Source organism: Syngnathus scovelli, chromosome 7, assembly GCF_024217435.2.
Source record: "Syngnathus scovelli strain Florida chromosome 7, RoL_Ssco_1.2, whole genome shotgun sequence".
NCBI lineage: Eukaryota > Metazoa > Chordata > Actinopteri > Syngnathiformes > Syngnathidae > Syngnathus > Syngnathus scovelli.
Window position 1 is genome coordinate 6,167,616 of NC_090853.1, and position 19,278 is coordinate 6,186,893.

Consider the following 19,278-nt stretch of genomic DNA (forward strand, 5'->3'; position numbering starts at 1 on the left):
TTCAAAGCAAGCTACTCTTTAGAAATGTTCTCATCGCACCCACACACAGTGAAACGTAGCATGAGATAAAACCGTGGTTTGCGAAACAAATGTTGATCCCGAAAAAAGCAAGGAGCTATGGATCTGGTTTGCTCATCTCAACACAGCTGTCGGATATAACAGACTCACAAAGACAAATCTGAACACGCACAACCTATTTCGAGTTCAGCTAAAGAAATTACAGCCTAAACTAAGTTACCTCTCCCCCCACAAGCCATGTCCGAAACCCTCAATGACTTCATCTTATCGAAAGATTGTGAGGGGGATGATGTCTCTGATAGAATTACAGATAATTGATCATGTCCTGTTAATCCTCTTTGTTAGTCATGATGTCGGAGTCATGCCAATGTGAGAGAACTACTACTAGTCTTTGGTTTGTTTTCTTGTTTTTACCATGTAGCACTTTGAGATTCCTCCGAATGTAAAGTGCGTTATAAATATTATTTATTATTATTATTAGAACTAAATACTAAATATGGACCTTGGCTTGTTTGTGTTTTGTCTATGCACGGCATTTTGCATACGCTATCAACTGTTTTTTTTATTTTTTTAACTGTCGCTTTCTTGGTCTGGCTGCAACTTCCTACCTACGCTTTCATCAGGCTGGAAGACAGTGTGTTCTATCCACTAACTGTTGGCACAAGGGAGGCCGGATAAGCCACTCATCATCGATATAGTCATGAAAACATGCATAAATAATTCAAGCCTTTTTACTTAAAGATATTCCACTCAAATGTCAGCCACGCTGTGACCTCTTTGGACCAATCAATGTAAGCCAACAAATATTGTCCTCATTACAGGTAATGAGTTCCCAGTAAGGAAGAAAAAGAAAGATGTTGAACTATACTTATTTCATTGTTTTATTTTGTTTAGCTGTAAGAGTGATAATATGAAACACTGAGCTTTGATGGAGCACTTGCACTAATGTTTCTTTGATTGTTCTTGCCAGGGGCTGAGCTCAGTAAATGTCTCAGTGGTTATATAAATTGTCACAGGATGCTAACAGAGCCCAGTGGAATCATTTTCATTTCAAACGGCCTCAAATAAATGGCCAGTTTACAGCTATGCTAGTTAAATTCAAAATTGTGCATCAAAAGTGTGGCAACAGATATTAAATAAAGGTGACAAATGTTCCAATTGATACTGAACATTTTATGAAGCTCATTCATCGAAGCTCATGTTCTCCGTTTGAAGACAGAGCAAAAGAACAAAGTGGGCTTTCTAGGGAGTCTAAATAGACTACAGGCAATCCCACAGCCCTTGAGGAGTGAAGGCATAAACAACATTGAAGATGTGTTGGAAAGATCGTTTCTCCTTCAGGAGCCACGCGTCCAAGCTGCTGTTGGTTAATGCATGAGAACACAAGACACCACAGATCGAAGGTACATCGGTAAATGTGATGCTCGAGTTCAAGGCTTATCCATGGTGGCATAGAGCTGGAGTTTTCAACTCCATTATAACCAAGAAGCAACTCGGGGCCCACTGCTTTGGCGGAATATTATTTCATTATGCACCAAAGGAGGATACACCTACACAGGCTATTTATTTGCGTCTGTTTATTTTGGGAATCTCAGCATCATTTGGACAGGTAAATGCTTCACAAAATTTGATGGAAAATAAATCTAGTCCAAATAATAAATCAATTTTATTTTCAGAAATTATTTTCCATTTCCAATTTCCCAGACCACCTGAATACATCCACGGACCACTATAAGGCAGGTTGACAGTCTTCCAATCTTTCCAATACTTTGCATAATGTACTCACATCTGCAAATTTACTGTACTGTACAGTAAATCATATTCACATTTACAGTATAATCCACAAAACTAATTAAGAGAGTTAACAGTTGTCCATTTTTATGCATGATAACTACCATTTTTTTTTCCCAACAGCATTTCTTGGTGTGAGCGTGAGAATTTCATGGACGTGGGAGGAAAAGAGTCCAGGAGCAACGAGAGATCGAGCGTAAAAACGCAGCTATCTCTTGCTTGAGGGGTAACAGTTGGCCTCGCTGATTCCGTTTTAAGTTTTATCTGCACCCTTTTAGAAGAGTTGGGCTGAAATGGCAACTTGCTCGTGTCTGAGTGAAAACATTGAACGTTATTGGACAAATGTTCGCAAATAGTATTTGTACACGACACCTCTGGCTGCATTCAAATAAAATTCTCTGTCCCAGGTGGTTCATTGTGAGATTTGTTTGTGTTGTTGTCACTGCCTGTGATGTAATCCATCATGCAAAACAACAGGCGCGCAAAAAAAATCCGTGTGAAACTCAGGTGGTATATTCGTGTACCCAGCTGTTGGATGGCAATTCATCACTAAATTCAAAGCATGTTGACAGAAAAATAGGTCGCATGCTATTCCTTCCTCATCGAGTCTTTACTTAATCTGAAACTAAAACCCTTGGAAAATCTTCTGAGGACTGTTTTGAAGTTGCTTGCTTTTTGAGTTTGATTAATTGGAATTTGAAAATGTTTGAAGTATATTGTGTATAAAGATTCTTTAGGAGATTCTTGGTTTTGTGAAAAACATTTTTTTGACATTCTATGATTTTCAGAATAGTTTTGCATCAATTACAATGTCAAGAAATTTAATTTAATTTTCTATTTCAGTTGAATTGATTATTTTTGACTTAGTGTTTAATTTGTCTGTATTTATTTATTTATTCATTACACATTTGTCATAAACTGCTTTTTCCCGACAGTTGTTTAACATTGTGTCACCAGCAGATAAAGTACATTATCTCAAATTGATAGACAAAAGCCAGTGACTACCCCAAAGTCAAATCCTTCAATTTGGAAAAATAACTGTCTCTTTTCATCAGTCGAAATGTATTCTCATGGCATGAGGGATTTGAAGATTTTTTTTTTTTCATTTTATTTTTCCAAACCCAAACTATGATGTCAGCTCAGTGTCTGCCAGTGATTTGCTCACATGACATTGCCTATTTACATCCATTTCTATGCCTTCCACTGATCTCCCGGTGCTGCACTCCACCCTCTTCAGGCTGCCCGCCAAACATTTGCCCATGGACAGAGCTTAAAAAATCTCTTGCTCATCCTTCCTCTCATCCCCCTGCCCCGCCCATCCTCGTTGACCTATTAGCCACATAGACAAACCGCTTGACGGGACTCACTAGACTAACCCCCATATACGTATACTGCAAAATATTTACTAAAGGTCAAAATTATATAGCACAAACAACATTTCTTAAGAGATAATCTTTTACGACTCTACTTGTGGTTTCTGGTCACACCCCATCACATGAGAATCAGCACATTCCGACTTTCTCCTCATGAGACTGAAGAAGGCCTGTTTTAGAGCACCGCATCTGACCACTTTAGATCCATTAAGTATGCATCAACAAGCCTTCTGTCAAAAACTTGCAAACTTTGCAAAACAGTGTGCTCACTGTTTGGTGAGGCAAATGAGAATGAAATTGATATTTTTCCTCAGTTTTCGTCACTACAAAAAATAAAAAAGATGGTGACCGGCGATTAACATTAAACTATTGTGCTGGACTGGGTAAAGTGAGTGAGCAGAAGGTTAAAGTAGGCCAGCACTACCCTTGTGCACAGATAAGCCCGGGCACTGGAAGACTACTGATAAAGCAGAGAACAGATGGCTCAACACATGCATACTCAAACTTAACTAACACACACAACACACACACAATACACACACAATGTCCAAAACCACAAAGTACCTACTTTAGTTGTGTACACTAATCACGGATAGCTAGTTCACGTGCTAACTCAGATTACACACATGATAAAAAAACCAACATGATGGTTTACAAAAATGACATCTGAGAAACAAGAGTTGAATTCTCCCCCAAAGACTCTACCAGCTACCGCCTCATATAACGCCTCTGTGTGGAGTAATTCCTTTTCCTGGCAAACTGCACGTTTGGCAAACCTGTCACAATGTCTGTGTATAAATCTAACTTCCTGGCAAGCATGCTGATCTGCCAGTACATGATTGGCAAGAGGCTCAATTTTGGTCTTTGGCAGCTGTAATCCTCAAGTCCCTTTTAACTGGGTGACATGCCCCTTGCTTCTCCCAATGAAGCGAAAAAGAGCAGTCGAGTATTGTCAAATTGGTTTCCGGGTACGTCTTGAGCGAACTGAAACAATGAAGAGAGAAAAAAAAATGAGAGAAAAATGTTTTAGCAAATTAGGTAAACTAGATGATACGAAACAATGAAGAGATTGGTTGTAAAATGATTTAATGTAAAAAAATATTTTGGTAAACTAGATGAAAAGACTACGGTGAAACAATGAAGAGAGGAAAAAAAAGAGAGAAAAATGTCTTAACAAATTGGGTATACTAGATGATACGAAACAATGAAGAGATTGGTTGTAAAATGATTTAATGTAAAAACATATTTTGGTAAACTAGATGATATCAAATAATCATGTTGAAATTTGATTGACACCGTTAAATTAGTATTTTGTGCTTGTAGTTGTGAACTGATAGCGTCACATCATTACCATTTAGTTCAGCTTGTAAAAATTTGAATTAAAATGATATTTTTTTTTTGTATTGATTCTAATTCATCATTTTAATTTTCTATTTAATTTTAACATTAAATAGCTAAAGGAGGCATGTCAACAAAACTATTCACTCAATAGGTCATTGAGTAGTGAATGTGGAGCTTCATTGTAGTTTCTCTCGTGTCTGAGGGTTAAGGACAAATCTTGACACTCTCTCTCCACTGTCTGCACGAACAGGTTAGCCTAAATGCAGTCTAAGCCTCTCGGCCGAGCGAGCAGATAATACCGGTCTGCCTGTTCCTGGAACCATCACTTAGCCTGAGGTAATCTTGTCTGCACCGCCTTGTACTAATTGTCTTGTAAGTCTCTATTGATTGTATTTCGGACATGAATATCCTTTCAACTGTTACTGTAGTTTTCTAAAATTTGATTAAATCAATGATTTGCAACCCACTGGCAAAAACTGTGAGAGGGTGAGAATCAGCAGGTCCTCAGCAGGTGGTTCTATCCAACAGGAATAAGGACTTGTAACGATTTATCTTCTCTCCGAACCCCTGTGGCTGAGCTTCACTATGAACACTCACTCAGTTCATTGTTTCTTGTCCCTGGTTGAATTGAATGGAGCGCGATCCAATGAATATATAAGACTGGGACTTGGTTTCTTTCTCGCAGATCGTTGCTGAAAGCAATGCTTTTTGTTCCATTCGTCTCTTGCTTCACATCGGCACTGCTGTGATTGCCTGATTTCACATGGGACTGAAGTAACAGTCGCCTCTGATCATAGGCCTGAGGCTAGCAGTGCCTGCACTTCACAGAAAATGAATGAGTCCAATAATTGTTCTGAATCCAGGCTCGATACAGTACACCCATTTTTTTCTGCGGTTTTGGGCTCTCCATGTGCATCGTTAGTCAGATGCGTCGTTTTTTTGAGAAGCCGTCTGAAAAGATAGGACAGCTCCATGTTTGTTTGTTTACCTGAAGTAAGGGGATTTCAATTTTACAGTCGCTCTATCAAATAACTCCCCATAATGATATAAAGAGCGTGACAGGGTGGGGAGGGGGCAGGATTAGTAGACAAGGATCGAGTTGTGTTGTTTGGCACTGAATGGAATCACCTCATGAACTGATTTGCTCCTGGCTTAGTTCAATCGTGCTGCACGATAAACTCCCCTGCAAACGGTGGCTGAGCGTCGAGAGTCCGCCGAAGATGTGCTTCGTGGGTGTCTCGGTCTTGTCAAATCAGATAATCGCGCGGATTCCATAATACGAGCAATAGCAGGGCAACCTCACTCAATTATCTTTTAAACGTTCAAATTATTGGATAAACAAAAGGGTAGCAAAAAAAGACAGCCCTTGGCCAATTCATTTAATTTCACCATGTCTGACATATTAGCCAGTGACCTTTTGATGGTTTCTTTACATGCATCTGTTTTTCAATCCAGACTGCTTTTCTCTTTCCGGGCCTGCCAGCTGACATCTCTTCCAGAAGACTAATAACATTTATTCATTGTATGCATGATCTGGCTTGTCAAACTATATTTAAAATGACTACGAAGTCAGTAGCTTCCCTTTACCAGCTGTCACACTGTCACACATTCACACACACTATCTTTTTATCAAACTTTTTTTGGCTATGGTGACAGAAAAGTTTGCAAGCTCCCTGTGGACAGCTGCTCGGCGCCGACTCCATCATGACAGATGAGCAGCCAAGTGATGTATGTTCTTCGTCGGAGAAGAACAAGCACACAAAATTGATTACCAACGAAAGCCATTTTAATCCCATTAAAAAAATACACTTGTTTGTTTTCTCCTCCACTGCATCCAAAGCATCATTTGTCTTTTGATATGACATTTTGTTTGTAGAACATTACTCATGCTTAATAATGCTTTGGACGTAATGGCTGAACTGTGATTGGTTCTCTCACTCAAGTCGGACAAATGAGACCAGTTTGTTTAATTTTGCGTTTGATTGAAAACATTTTGGTTGTGATGAATATGAATATTGTTCACAGCTGCAGATGGCCCACCACATTTTTTAGGTAAGCAAGTTCATCCATCCGGCTATTTTGATTTGAATTGTCAGGAATTGTGAAAATGCTAATTTGAAATGCTAATTTAAAAAAATTACACTTGGAAGAGGTTGGAGTTTTTTAGCGTAATGTGAAAAGGAAAATGCAAACTTTGGCTATAAAGTGAGTAATATTTCTGGAATTAATAAACGAAGCAAATATTAGCGTGGAGAACAACACGGTGATCTTCTTATCACCGACCATATTCTAAATCCAAAAAGTGCTTATCTAAGTTTCTGTGTCCTTTGCTGGATTGCAATGTTTGGCGGCCATCAAACGCTGGCTCAGCAGACATTGCGGCTTTATCACTCTCCACTCTTGTCAAATTTACATTTTTGTTTCATTCAGGAGGAATGAAAGACAAATACTTTATTGTATCACACATACAGTAGACACCTCCATCGTTCTTATACTATTCAGCAAAAAATAATACTTGAAGAGAGACAAAGCATAAAAGCTGAGTCAGTCCTCTATAGGCAAGCTTTTTCCCCAGGCTGCAAAAAAAAATTTAAGCGGGCAAACTGAGGACTTGTACACTAATCAGCTCTCCTTTGCAGTCAAATGTTGGGACCCAGTTTTTAGAAATTTTAAACACATCTAAAACGACTCCGTTGAATGTTTCATCGGGATGGGACTTGATTAAAAGTAGTTGCAAGTTTCTATTTTGGTGGTCATTTAGTATTTGTACATGCTCTAAGTGTGCGTATGTATCGGTGTGTGTTTTTGTGTGTGTCTGTGTGTCGGCATGCGCTTGATGGAGCAAAGCCCCAATGCCAAGCACATCTGCTCCGGACGCCTTTGGCACTGCCATATGGCTGGCAAACACGCCTCCTCCTTCCCGTCCACAAAAGAGAGAGTTTACAATGAAAACAGGAAATGGATGTGCGTATGTGGCGTGCGAGAGACGCGGGATGGAAGGAAGGCGAAAAGAGGTTAAACAGCTGACAAGCGAGGAGTCACACGTGCTGGCCATTAGAAGAAAGAAGCTCCTCCCTTCCAAACAGACCCCGACACAACAGCACTTTTCCCACAGAGGTCAAGCCACTTATTACATAAAAGCTCAGCTGCTGTATTTTTACCTGGATGAGAGCATGCGCCAGCAAAAAAAAAAAATCCTTTTGGGAGATTTGTCGTGATTTAATAATTTTATTAGTATAGTGTAATCTCACATTTTAATGATTAAGAATAAGGACTCTTTCAGGCTGCACAAAAACTGTCAGAATACGATTAGAAAACTAGCATGAGAAGTTATGAATGACAAGTCTGAATTGGAAAAAAAAAGTAGGACAACAAGATTTTTCCAAGTGCTATTTTGATGCTTCATTTCAGAGTTGTAAAAATCCATCACATGACAGTTGGAATCCGCATAATCACAAACTCAACAAGTTTGCTTTGCTTGTTAACATGTCAACAAAGAGAGCTTGAGGCCTTGCTCAAATCTGACATGTAGTATCTTTTGGCATATCATCAGAGGCACGCGGCATTGCTTCTTCCTTGTCTTCCCCTCCTGACCGATCTCATCTCAATATAGCTTGTTCCTTATTAAACTACACTTCATATCATCCTCCTTTTCATTCACGTCTCCTGCCTTATTTTTTTCTCCTCTGTTGCCTGATGCTATTCACGGACGCCATGTTAATATAGATCAATCGATATCTTCAGTGTATCAACTGTCCAGGGATTGTCCACAAACTGGTCAGAGACTTGATGGTGTGGATGGTGTTGGTATGTGTGTGTGTGTGTTCGGGGGATACACTGCTCGACGAACACAAACCTATTGATTGTCTTGGTGTGTGTGCAAGTCCGCTGAGACAGCTCAGGCCGTGATTGACAAGCTCCGAGCGGAGTCTGGGGATCAGTTTGTCTACGTTGATGTGTAAGTGCAAATGTGAGGACAGTACACAAACCTGTGTGAGGAAGTTACTATTTAATTGGACAAACCAACTTTGTGGGCTTTCTGGATGACACCCATTTTTCAACTAATCCACAACAAACTTTCTTGCTATTTTTGGGGCATTGTCTGATTTTCTCATTTTAGGAAAGTTCATGTTATTGTTTTCTTTTTATTGTGCAAATCACAGTACAGTTATTTCATTGTTCTCACTCTCTGCAGTATTTTTTTTCATATATATTTTTTTATTTACTTTACTTTTATTTTGGGGAATACACACAATAAAATAGACTGTCCAAATTTGGTTAGTTTTTTTTTACCCCACAAATCAATACGACCCTACATGGGTCTGTTTTTTGTTTTTACAAATTGGACCAATACAAAGCGTTGAAATTCACTTGCTCTGGTTGGCAATACAAGGTTAATGGCGCAACAAAGTGTTTCCTGAAAATGTATGATTTTTGTGAGGATTCCTCCCGGTGCCAGCAATATACTTCAAAATTTGCGCCCAATAAACCTTGAGTGGTGCTCAAGTAGCGAGAAGGGGGAAAAAAGTCAATTAAGACTTACTCAAAAATGAACTGGGGATACTAAAACAAAGTAACAAACAGAATTTCATCTAGTACAAAATCATATATTACATATTTTCCATATATTACATTTTTAAATGCATTTTGCAAAATGTAGCGAAACGAGGCTGTTCTCAACTACTCAACCATTTTTTAAGAACGTTCATGTTGTATACGTTCCGAAGCCCAGGGTCAATCTCTTCAATCTGTACATACATGATCCCCCTGTGATCCCCGTGCACTTTCTCCAGCTTTATCGCTCCCGGCCTCCTATACTTTCGCCTCTCAGGGATGGAAAAGAACCACGGTATTATTAATGGAGCTTAGAATCAATTGAAGGCTTTTATAATGCTGAAAGCTCAATATGTTAACATCAAACACAAAACAGAGAAGTACTTCAGCAACAAACCAGATAGTTCATCACTCCTCTAGAATGTCTCGCGGCTAACGTGCGCACGTCATTGTGTTCTCACATCTTACTAGAGAACCCGCATAAATCCAGAACACGCCCCTAAATAATCAGCTGAGCTATTCAAGGCTCAGGGCTACACACAGAATGAACACATTCATCACATGATTAGTGTGGCGCCCGTCTCACACTTCATCAGTCTATTCTTGTTTCAAATGGGGTGGGAGAAGGCAAAAATATTTACAAAAAAAAGTCAAAGGGTGCAGGACATGTGTAGTACTATGTGAAATTCTGACAGATAAACACATGAGATGATTGCTGTCAGTTTAGAGACAAAGAAATCAAGTAAATGAAATAGTACCGTATTTTCCGCACTATAAGGCGCACCTAAAAACCTCCAATTTTCTCAAAAGCCGACAGTGCGCCTTATAATCAGGTGCGCCTTATATATGGACCAATATTGAGCCACTACAGCAGGTGTGTCCAAAGTCCGGCCCTCGGGCCAAATGTATATATCATATATGGACAAAGTTTTAAAATGGGCCATTCATTGAAGGTGCGCTTTATAATCCGGTGCGCCTTATATATGGACAAAGTTTTAAAATGGGCCATTCATTGAAGTTGCGCCTTATAATACTTATAGTGCGGAAAATACGGTAAGTAAAAAAAAAAAAAAAAAAAAAAAAAAGTAAGAGACAAGAGGGAAAAGTCTGCTCTCAATATCAAGTGATGTATGACGTTAGGCGGGAAAAGGCCGTTGGCTCTCGTTGGGTAACTAAAGAGAATCAATGGGAGTGCTAAGGACGTGGAATAGTCACTGTGACTTTCAACCCTTAAATGTGAAGGAAGCTGGAGCTGTCTCATAAAACAACATGATTACTGGCGGAGAAGTCGAGGGCAAATGTTGGCAAATATAAATTGTGGCTCGATGTGACTTTCAATGGCTTTAACATTGACTGAGAACAATTTGATCTCCCGCGGCTTCATTATGTCTCTCAGCTATTACGCAGCATTTGGAAATTGAATGCAGCTTTCACTAGAATATGCTTTGCAATGTTTATTTTTGGTTAAGTATTATGATTCATCATGTATATTATAGTACATTGCTTGCTAATCTTTTTCTCAAATGTTGCGAAGTACAAACAAATGATACAAATGAGATGACAATATTTATTTCCATCAAAGTGATAAAGCGTATATTTTTTTAGAGAATAAATATATGAACATATCTAATCCTATAATATATCAGTTTTTTTAAAAAAAAATAATCTCCAGGATTTAAAGAATAACCTCACCAATAAAAATAAACCGGATCTGACCTTTGACCTTTGTAATGCAAGGAGAGAAGAATTCCTACAAGATGGCTTCATAATTTGCGCCGAGTAGAATAGAGAATAAAGAATGAACTTATTTCCTGTTTCCTAGAATTGAAGGGCTGAGCTCTTTCTTATCCACAAAGATAATCCCTAAAGAATATTTGTTGTGCTGCATTCAGTGTTTCTTAGATCGACATCCTCTATTCAGTTGTTACTTTTTTCTCCCCCCTCCATTAATGCCACCTTAGACAAACGACCCATTAGTGGCCATTTAAAATGACTAAATAAGAATCAAACCACATATTGATCTGTTCACCGAGTGACCGCATAATTTCATTACTTTTGCAGTCGCTAAAGCTGCTAATGACTTTGGTGGCTTGTTGTTTTCCCCTTTGCTCTCCTTTTTCCATGGACTGATTTCAAGGTTATTTTATTCTTTATTATTATTATTTGAAAACCCTGCTGCTTTAGCCAATAAAATCATTTCCAACCATCACTGTGTCATTTACATTCAAATGAATCCCATCAAAAGTCAAGCTGCATGTTAAATGAGCAGAGAGTTTGGCGAGCCGGCATCTTCTCTGGAGATGGGAAGAAATGAGGCGAGCGAAAGTTTGTGACACGGTGAAAGTAAAATTGGGTAAAATGGGACTTTAGGGGGGGTGTCTGAGTTCCAGCAATAAACTTCTGCACAGAGACGCGTTCCTGATAACACGATCGGATGTTGGCGAGGAATTGTCACACAAGCAGCGTATCATTTTGCACACATCCATTGATTTCCGATATATCCTTCCACCAGAACAATCATCGCCATTGATTCTTCCACATCAATATTAGGGCGTGAGAGTCAACCAGTGGCATCTCTTTCAATACAATACAGCTAAAGGGCAGGGAGGGGGGGTGGCAAAGGGGGGCGTGGGGGGGAGTTAGCCTGTGGCGGTATAATTGCGTAGCATGTCAAAAACACTGATAAATAAATCAGTGATTACCTCCCTTTGTGCTGTAGCACAATTATTGAATATTCATGTAGGTAAATGCATTCATGCAAGAGTCTCATGGGTTTTACAGTTTGGTCTTTCCTTTTTTTTTTTTTTCTCGAGTTTGTAAGCCTCTCCCACTCACTCACACACACACACAACCACACACACGTGCACAAAAGAAACGCTTTGAAGTGTGTTTCATGCCCAATACATAAATTTGAAAGCTCTCCCATTACTTCTTATAATGGTAATATGCTGGGCATCATTTTTTCCCCCCCACTCGTGGCATACAAAAATTTGAAACGGGTGGTGAAGTTGCAATCCATGTAGTGTGACACACACTGTGCCATTTACCTCACCATTGTTTGAGTGGTTGAAAAGCCACCACCTTTTCTGACCCGCTCGCCTGATTGCATGACAATGTTGACGGCATATTTTCACCACTCGGCTCTGAGATGTGCGTTTTTTTTGCGTGCGCAGTTCTAATGTAGGAGAAACTATGCACAAAAGCACATTTAGATGCACGCAGCACGCACACAAATATTCCCACACACCATTGATGGCAACTTAGCCTGCATGATTACTGTGACTCTAAGCTTCTTAGCGGTTCTGTCCCATCTGGCTCTGGTGTTTGTGGCATCATTCAAGTACCCACCCACCCCACCCACACAACACACACGCATATACACACACAGATACTGGCGTCACTCCTTTCCGTAACCTCTTTCCATTTCATCCTCTATCATGCATTCTCACCGACACCCACACAAACAAACACACATGGGCACAACAGAGGCGGAGCAAAAGGGATGATAATCCTGCGTAATCTGGGTTTACCAACTATTAGAGCCGTGCAGTGTTTTCTTACGTAATCTAATCATCGGTAGAAACGTGCAGTCAACCACCGGAGTTTGCTTGTGTGTGTCCACGCTGGAAGCTGGAAGCGATGCCTGCTCATGCCACCTGGGCCATGTGGGAGAATATGCACACACAAACACGGGCCAGCATTTCACACACAGATTTAGATTACAGCGTAATGGCACACATATGCGTACGAGCTCTAATCCGCACGCATTGTGTAGCTAAGGAGGTGTGTAATTTAAAGTTCAGTGGGCATTCCAATTTGGACAGAACAAACTTCTCACGATCCATAATGTCCAAACAAGCACATGCTTAGTTACTTCCAAAGTTGCACTATACAATAATTCAGTTCTCTGTGAACCTTTTGCGAGTACAACATTGTACATAATTTAAAATATGTCATACAAATGCTTAACATGAGCAAAGTTGACTGTTCCATGCTTTTGAATTATTGAAAAGACATAAATTGAAATGTACAGACATGAGTTACAGTGGTAAGTCCTGTATATGTTCACTTGATATTGTACGTTTCATCTCATTGGCACGGAAAGAAAACTTTCACGCTGGGTCCCACTTAATCAGAAATGCAAGGCTATGTCGAATACACGGCCAATGACATCATCCGCAAGGGGGGGGATCTTGCAGTTCAACTGCCAATGTCATGCACGGACCCCAGAAAGTCTGTTTCTGATTCTGAAATGTCAAGCACAATGTTCCAACTATGCTGATTTTGATGTAAATGAGGGACGCGGCAATGATTGGGCGAGAAAAGACCACAATGGAGCTCAAAGGGGCAAACGACCCATTTTACCTATGCAGTCTAGCAAAATACTAAAATGAATACGACCCAAGCACAGCGTTAGACATTGCTTTGTGCTAGCCTCGCGCTCGACACAAAAATAGGCCAGTTAAAGATTATTATCATTCAATTTCAGAAGTCTTTATTTTTCAGTTTTACAATAATAATAGTCAGACTTTTTTTTTTGACAGCATAAAAAGGGTTCGTTTAAAAAAATTGATCCTCAAATCCAAAGTAGTCATCCATAAAATGAGGAAAGGTTATTTCACAGTAAATCATCGTGGTGTTAATATCCACAAATTCACTTTATTGATTTGATTACATTTTATTTCAGTGTCGTTGAAAATATATGTCAAAGCGACGATGAGTTAAGGTTCTCGCCGACATGGCAAGTTAAGAATATCTTTGAGCAAACATCAACATGCTTTTTGCAATAACAGTTTTCTTCAACTTGTGCTGTATGTGAGACAAAAATGGTCCATCTTGCATGGCAGCTTTCAGCACTTTTACTCCCGAGGATTTTCTTAAATACCTCTAACAGACTCCATTTCAGTGAGAGATGGCATTGGGTTTTTATTTATGTCTCACAGACATGCTTGTTTACAAATCTCCGAAGAGCAGCCTACATGCCTTTTCAAAAACAAACCATACATAATGCAAATAATAATAAAACTAATCAAATATTCTACAGGACTGACTGGCTGACGTGGAAAGAATTTTATCCACAGATATTCTTCCCCACATATTATTTTCAGTCATGTTTTATTCTCTAGTGGAACATTTTGATATGACTATGGAAATACATGCAGTGGAGAAAAAAAGGAGTTCGTGCTCCAATCTTGTGTGCATACAGATGTGAAAACGGAACTGGTGACAGAGATTGAGCGAGGTGTGTGAGATGAGGCACCCATCGTAGTGAGAGGCTCACATTATGAATGATTCATGTGTTCATGTGTTTAACCATATATGAAGACCTTCCAATCTCTCAAATGGATCACACTCTCACACCAAGAGGAGAAAAAAAAACACCTCATGGATCTAAAATACCATGTATAACTTTTAACCACATTTTTAATAGGATGTTCAATCGTATCTCTTTTTTCCTGATGGTTCCCAAATCACTTAATTTGATAAAAAATCTGGGATTCAAAGCATTGAGGCAAATATCTCCATAAATGTATGCTAATATGAGTTGATCATTAAGGGATGAACGATAGCAGGGGGGTGCTCCATTTGTTAAAACCGCTAACGTAATTCAAAAGAGAACACAATAGGAGTTCATTAGTGGAGAAATACTCGGGCTTGAAATGACATGACTGTCTCTGCTTTCCATTGTATAGTATATGCCTGCTTTGTGAGACAATAAGATTAAACCCGGGGAAGAATGTGAGGGCAATCATTATCGCCATTCATTGTCTCAATAGGAGGAAGAATTAAGAGATCTCTTGTGAAATGTTCCATTCTCTTGTAGTCTGTCCCAATGGGAATCTTTGGTACAATATGAGATCATTAAGATGTGCAAGTGTTGTAAATGGTAGAAATGTGCACCCCTGCGTCTCTATACACTCGTTTTTTTTTTTTTCCCATGTGGGGACTGCGCCTAATGAAGTCATCATTACTTTGCTGTGGACATAGCGAATAAAGAACGAAGACCAATCTGTTTTCATGCGTGGCCCTTTCAAATTGTGAAAGGTAGCGGTGACACAGAGGAAATCAAGCGGCGTGCCGCACTACTGGTGGATCAATTTAATGGCCGCTGTGGAATCAATGACAGATCATTCTTTCAAGCACTTAATGTAGCTAAATTTACACGGAAATTTCATTGAGACATCTCGGAAGAAATGGTGACTTTCTACTACCTCCACAATGACTGCACCTCTCCTGAAGCCCTTTAGAAGAAGGTCAGGGAGAGGGAAAAAAATAGCTGTAAGAGCTCTGACCCACATGTGTACCACAGAACTGTCATAGGCGAGTAATGAATGGGTGACCTTGGTTGAAACTCGTACCTACATCGTGTCTTGTCTTGGGGATAGTCCTAGAAAGATGGTTAGTTTTAGACCTTGCTAAGGAAATGAGGCAAACAATGAAGCCATTAAGGATGGAGAAGGAGAAAAAAGCAGCAAGAGATCATGGGAGCATAAGGACGGCTATCACAGGGATTATAAAGCTCTCGCAGTGTTTTATGTGTTGATAAAGAGCTACAAGGATTCTTTTTATGGCTGCACTTTACTGTTGGGCAGGTTCACGCAGCTAGCTCGACCGAAGATGTCGTAAATCAAATGCCAGGCATCATAATAAGGACACCACTAAGTGTGCAGCATATTACGTACAGTGAGAGAAAAATACTGATTTTGGATTGGGGCTGAGAGAATCTTGGACTGTTCTTGTTCACCTCAAAGGTATAACGAGGTTAAGGTCAGGCCTTTCAGTTTCTTCACCACTAAAATCATTGGACCATGCCTTTATGGACCGTGCAGTACGCGCTCGGGAAAGAAAAGGACCCTCTCTGAGCTTTCTCCATAAAGTTGGAGGCATAATATTGTAAAAATGTCTTTGTAAAACAAAGAATTAAGATATAAAGAGAATCAGAGCCTAGCCTAATCCCTGACTGATTATATAATTTGTATATTAAATAATGATTAGATGTCGTGCCGCCATTAGAATAACATTTTAAAATGTTAACACTGCTTTTTAACTGTTATTGTTTACATAAATTAATAAAACAACAATAAAGACAAAATAAAATGTTTATTTAATGGAGAGAATAACATCTCTAACATCGTTCCGGTGGTGGGAGCAAAAGCAGAAACCGCCAAAGCTTGAGCTTAAGGAACTCCTCACCCTCGACAATAGCGATCAGAGAATTTTGCTTGGATCGGCAAGAAAAGAAGTTTTGTTGGTTATCCTCTATTGTTTAATAGAGAAGGACTTGCCTCAGGAGTGCATGTGCAAGTTTAGAATACCAATTAGCATTAGCCAGTTCTGTGATATTCTGCTTGGGGGTGAGCAGGATTTTTTTTTTTCTTCTCTCGTTCGTACAAAGCAGAGTGTACAGGAAAGATAAAAAGGAGAAGTGGAGGTGGTGTTGGCAATTCACTATTTTAATCATGCTCACTTTTGAAGAGTTTAAAGAGAAGTAAAAACTTTTATTTTTCAACTAAGTTGGCCGAATTTGTCATTTTCTTGGTTGTAATGATTTTGTTGGGACTTCAAAATGTCTTTTGTTAATTGTGTTTGGGATGACAATAAGTTTATTTTGAAAACAAATTTGACACAGTTAATCAAAGAGAACCCTCATTGAGAACAATGCTGTTTGAAATGATTCCCTTCTGAAAAGTTGGTAAATCATTTTCTGATAGTGTCAAACTAAAGTTATCATTTTCATAAAGCATGATTTTATTTTATTTTTAAATACTGGTTATATAACAATCTAAAAGTTTCACTTTATTTTTTTTTTCTACATTCCTCACATTGCCACATGTATCTCTTGAGAGGCTGTGATTCAGCCTTAAGCCCAGGATCGTTTTCAACCCAACGTGGAGGTTTAATTGATACATCCCCTTCCAAAACTCCCCACAAGAACCGCAAAGACCGAGGCGAACACATGCTAAGTAAGGAGCTATTAAAGGTCTGCCTAGAGATAAACACTTTGACATTCTAAGTATAAACTCTTGAGGGAAGGACATAGCATAGCTTCCATGTAATTTATACACTGATGACACTGGAGCAGGTGCTCTTTTCATCATCTGCTGATTGACAGACAGAAAAACAGGTAGCTGTTTTTTATTTTTTTATTTACCAAAATGTATACATTTGTGGCAGTAAAAAAAAAAAAAAGTCCCAATTGTGTGTCTTATCACTCAGAGCCACACACTAAAATAATCTGTCATTTATTAGGGGCGTGACTGCAATATGGTTTAAAAGAGAAAACATGATTGATGCAGTTTCTGAAAATAAAGCTGACGTGATTTCCATCCAATCCTGGAGATTTCACACTAGAGTCTGTGAAAAATCACACTTAAAGGAGCTTCAGTAAAACGGGGCTTAATTGCCAGTGACGTGATGCACATAATGTCTGCTACCTTGCCGAGTTAAATACACAGGAAGGATTGTATTTAAAAAAAAAAAAAAAAAAAACACAGACACAGAATGCAGACATAATATCATATACTTACTATACAAAAAAAAAAAAACATTGAATGAAGAAAAATGGCACCATTGACTTCATTATTAATTGTCTTGTGAAAAGTCACACTGGGAAGAAAAAAGGGAGGGAGAAAGGGCGTGGCACACAATTTTTTTTTTTTTTTTTTTTTTTTACAATAGGTATCAATTTACACTTAATCATCGCACATCCTGTACCTGAAAGCCATCTTCACGGAGTGATCTTGACTGCATGTTAACCCGACTCGCACTGATTTATTGCAGTCCTCTTTGACTGATTGTGTTCAATTACGCTCAAGCTTTGGCATGATAACACTGGAATAAGGTTATGAATTATAGTGCGTATGATTCCAAGTGCAGACTCATAAATTCCTTCAGGTTATTAACATGTCATGTATTACGCGTCTTGTCTGGCTGTTGGACTAGTAAGAAAGCCGTTTATGTATTCGCACAGTTCACTCTCAGCTGATTAAGGAGCTTGCTGATCACTGGAAAAGACTAATTATTTTTGCTTCGTTGGTTTCTGCAGCACACTCATGAGGAGCGTGTTCTTTGGCGGGGGGATGTTATGCATATTAAAGGGTCTTCATTAAAGATATCTAGTTAATTAGTGAAAACATTGTGAACTTTTATTTGATTTGATTATCTACAGTGTGCATCCTGGGTTGAGCCTTAAGGATGTGAACAAATCACAGTGTTTGTGTTTTAATTCAAATGTTGAAGACTTAAAATATTGTTGGGAGGTATCAGATAATGGACATTTTCTGATAGAGTTGAGCTCATAAAAATATGTGTGTGCCTAATTTTGTCAATTAAGTCACAAGCGTCAAACTCATTTTTGTCGCAGGCCGCATTTTAGTCATATTCTTTCCTTTTAAAAAGATGAATGGTAATAAAAATTGCTAGGAATTTCTCTATTTTTCAAAGTCAAGGCAATTTGTAATTTTAGTATTGACACATGAAGTCCATGCACAATTTGTCCTTGCAGGCCACATAAAATGATGTGGCGGGCCGTATCTGGCCCCCAGGCCTTCAGTTTAACACCTATGTCCTAAAAGAATCTTATTTATTCAGGTATCCGCCATCCACCTCATCTTTCGTAAGACGGAAGCCAACGTGAGCGTTTTGAGACACTTGAATCCGAGGTATGTGAAGACGTCGGGGGGCGAAGGGTCAGATTTAGAACCGAGTCTTTGAAAGACACACAGAGCAAGACTTAGTAGCTTGGCATTTAAACATGACAAAGATGAAACCGTAAACCGTTTCTTGGAATAGCCCCTTCACTTAGCCGCACCGGCAACTCGATCGCCTCGTCACTTTCACCGAGGTCAAAGAAGTCTTTCGCACCTTCTCTTCTTCGTTGACGCAAATCTCCCTCACATGTAAACTCATTTGGTTTGTATTACCCGCCCTGGTGCGTAAAAGTCTGAAAATAACCACTCAAATGCCGCAGCTGCTGTCTGGAAATAGAATCCGCATCTTGAGGTGTTTCACAAATAATTACGCACTCTAATGCAATGTGCTAAAAGGTGAGTAAAGACTGAGTGCTCGTGGTTAATGTGCATTTGAAAGTTATTAAATTTATTACTTCCAGTCTGCTGTAGATTGTTGGGAAAGGACACAGGGTGCAATAATTTCATTTTAATGTATTCTGTATAAATGACTATCCTGAGCCATAAACAGC

At 39.1% G+C, this 19,278-nt stretch overlaps 1 protein-coding gene across 1 annotated transcript in view; it reads right to left on the bottom strand.

The window, feature by feature from the left end:
* Positions 1-19,278, bottom strand: part of igsf11 (immunoglobulin superfamily member 11) — a 52,559-nt gene that overhangs the window by 10,568 nt on the left and 22,713 nt on the right. The window lies entirely within an intron of this gene.